Genomic DNA, 4,071 nt, shown 5'->3' with positions numbered 1-4,071 from the left:
TCAGCCTTGGAGGAGATTATGTTGAGAAATAAAAAAAAAAAATTCTTAAAAACGTTATTTTTCTTGGTCAGGCCGGAAACTTATCAATCCACCCTCGTATATATATTCCAAACGGAACGTGATTTTCTGTTTCTCGTTCTCGCGTTCGCCTTCGCCACCACTATAGCAATCTTTGCTATAGTTGAGTCGGTTGGCTGGCTCTGTACGGCCTATACGCTAAAAATGATATGAACACTGATTTGCCTAATTATATTCAAATTAAACAGAGCCTAAAAATATTCTATTTATTATTATTTTAAATTTTCGAGGCAATAAATAAATGTAAAAAAATTCTTTTCGTACTTTAGAATTTTAGTTCAATTTCTAAAATTATTTTTAAAAACTAAACTTAAAATTTAAATGAAATTAAAATAAATTAAAAAATTAAATAAAATTTATTTAAATTCCAAATGAAATAAAATTTAGTTGAATTTAAAATTTAAATAAAATTTAGCTAAATTCACATTCATTGTAGTGCAATTTTCCAAATTATTTTGTAAAACTAAATTTAAAGATTGAATACAATTTAGACCATTTGAAAAAGTGAATACATGTTAGTTAAATTCAAAATTTAAGTAAAATTTAGTTGAATTTAAGCAAATTTCAGTTCAAATTGTAGATGTTGAATGGTGTTAAATGGTGTTTAATTTGAGTACAATTTTGTTCAATAAAAATGAAACTGTCGTTAAATTTTAAATTTCATTGAATTGAATACAGATATATGTGGGTTGTTTCTTGGCTTGAACAATGGAGAGCATTCAAATAAGCTGGAGAAATAAAAAAAAATCCCTTAGTTTTATAATAATTTGTTAAATTCAAGAAAAAACACAGGAAAGTAATTAGGATTCATAGTTCTAAAGTTTTTGCTTTGAAACTTTTCAGAAGTCGACAATGTCAAAATATAAAAGGAAGCGTATAAACTTAGGCATAACTATTTTGCATGGAAATACTTTACTATCCCACAATTTTATTTCAAATTAGAAGTATGTTAGCAATTAAATAATTATTCCATTCAAAATTATACACTTTCGAAAATTGAATTATAACTTCAAAGTCTTTGAAATTAAAAGGTTTCAAATGAGAGAAATTTGAAATGAAAACAATTAAAATTACAGTGTAATTATTTTCTTTTAGAAGCGCAAGGATAAAATAATAATTATTAAAAGAAACTAGTTTATGAATTTAAAATTCAAAATTTCAGTATTTGTAAAATTTCGAATATTCTTCGAGTATAACTAGTCAATTCAAATTATTTAATTTTAAACGTCTTAAATGAAATCACTTATGGCTCGGAAATACATTTTTTCAGCTTTAGGATATAAATAATTTAAAGCTGCAATAAGCAGATTATTCGATGTAAACCTCGTGAAAAATTGGAATTAATGTAAAGCCTTTGAAATCGAAAACTTTTTATAAGAAGAGGAATTTCAAATTGAAAGGTTTTAATATATTTTCAATTTAAAACATTCAAATTGAGTAATTTTATAAACAGAAATTTCAAGAATTGTATTAATTGAAATTTTTTCATAGATTTGATAAATTGAATATTGAAATGCAGAATTCTAAATGTTTGTATTTGGGTATTATCAGATTTTGGAGGCCATTAATTTAAGCTTAATCAACTTAGAAGGGTTACAGTTGTCAATTTCACGGTATTAAACCCTTATATTCAAAACCAAATTAAATTTCAATGTTAAAATTTTTAATTGTTTAGGATTTGATTCTTAAATTCAGAATTTGTTCAATGCTTTACATTTTTAATTTTACACTTTCAAAACTTTTTGTTTAATTTAAGTCATCGAGAAAAAATATTACATTTTAGTAGACACGACTTTTTTTTACGTAAAAAAATTAATTTAGGAAATACCCCGCGTGCCAAGGTGAACAATCTGTCGAGAGGGAAAAATGGGTTAAGCCAAATCTGCTGTTTGCGTGAAGAAACTCACTTTCTTCGTTTTGACGTGAGTTTTCTTTACGTATACGCTGCAACGCGAAAATGACCCTTACGTCAAACTTTAGAGAGTAACTTTTTTCTCCAAGACGGCAGAAATAATCACGGCTTATCACATTGAAAAAAATTATTAGATAACAAAATTTCTCGCTTATTTATTACCTGAAAACATTTGTTTTTGTTTACAAGATTTAAGAAGTAAGAAAAAAATCTTGATTGGAATATATTGGTTTTTGAAGGACAAGAACCTTTAAGCATTATGAGACTAGGCGTAAATAATTTGAACATATCTTCCTTTTGAATTTAATAAACTCAATATTAGGATGGAAGTTTTAATATTGTCAGAAATAAATATTCACTTTAACTTCAAGTACCTAGATGACAGTTTTGACTTGTCATGTTCATTGTAATTTTTACATTATGTCTAATTATCTACTGTGTTATGAATTGCAGTTAGAAGAAAGTTGTGAATAATACAATAGAGCGGAATTAAACTTCTGTTTTCAATCAAGATCGTTGGCAAGGAGTATACAATTTTTGAAAAAATAAGTCTGACAAAAAAGTGCCAGATCATGTATTTTTTGGTTCGATTCATAATTTTATTCAAATATGAAATTCCTTCCTAATTTCTTTTTAATTATGCAAGAAATAAACATTGTTAATATCTTTTTCAAATAAAAAAGTGGGGTTTTTTGCATGATCGTTCTTAATTTTCTTAAAAAGAACCTTTTTTGTTAATGAGGTAATTAATTTATAATGCATAAGTCTTTAAAATTTTATGAAAGAAACTGAAAGTTAATAAAATATTTAAATTATTCGAAAATAATTTTATTTACCAACAAATTTAAAAAAGCAAGTTTTTTATTAAAGGAAAGAATTTAAAATAATTATTTTAACAAAATCAAAAATTTTTAATGGAATTAAATATGCAAAAAGTTCAACAAGTAAATGCAAACAAAAGCTTAATCGACCAGCTGGAAAGAATAGTTTCCTATACATGACCGGTGGAGAACATTTTAAAGTTTCAACTTATTTTTCTCAATAAATACAAAATAAAGAAATAATTAAAGGAAACTAAATAAAAAACTAACGAAACTGATATATTTATTAAAAATAAAATCAAATAAAAACAGCGTCAAATTCTTTAAAAAAATATAGACTATTGAAGTACATAATAGTTCTGTGAATTTATAGCATTGGTTTATATTATTTTTCATGGTTGCGGTTTAAAAATGTAATGAGCTCATATATTAAAACAAGAAAAGATGAAAATTATGGCAATTTTTATGTCAAGTTTTAGTATAAAATGATAATACAAAAAAAATTAAGCAAACTTACATTTTTTCTTAAAGTTAGATTTCTGGAGCAGGGAAAATGACATTTTGTAAGATTGAGTTACTTCTTATTTCAGTTTGAAAAAATGGTTCATATTTATAACATGGCCTTAGCTAAACTGTAGAAGCAAGCCGTAATTTCCTTTGACTTTCGAAAATTCTTCTTACACTTTACAGCTGTTAGACATCTCATATACCACTTAATTCACTAATATTTTAAAAATGCAACATTTCAGAAGACATTTGTCTAGGTCTATAAGGAAATTTAGGAAAAAAAATTTTTTATTAGTTTTTATAAGGAAATTTTTTTTCAGAATTTTTATTTCTTCAACCAGAAAAAAATAGTAAGGACATATTCAACCACAATTCTGGTTGATTTAACCATACAGCTTTTTTAGTTTATTTAAATTTAAATAAAACTTAACTGTATCTTTAAATTAAATTTTCTACTAATTTCCAAAAAGATTATGACTTAAATAAAAAATAAACTTTTTAATTCAAATTTGTTATTACTATTTTATACTAACATCTTTGCTACATTTTGGGCATAATTTTGATTTCAAAAAGTCTTTAGAGTTTTCGAATTCCTTCAAGACCTTTTCTACTCAATTAAAATTATTTTTCCATTCCCTTATAAAGTAAAATTAGATTATTACCATTTTGGATTTCAAATGCACTATAATTTGGCGCGACCGAATATACAGCTGCCTGTCGCGCCTCTACACGCATATGGCCGAACTAGAAGTA

The sequence above is a fragment of the Belonocnema kinseyi genome, chromosome 6 (genome assembly GCF_010883055.1).
Source record: "Belonocnema kinseyi isolate 2016_QV_RU_SX_M_011 chromosome 6, B_treatae_v1, whole genome shotgun sequence".
Taxonomy (NCBI): domain Eukaryota; kingdom Metazoa; phylum Arthropoda; class Insecta; order Hymenoptera; family Cynipidae; genus Belonocnema; species Belonocnema kinseyi.
Note: the sequence above shows the minus strand (reverse complement) of the source record.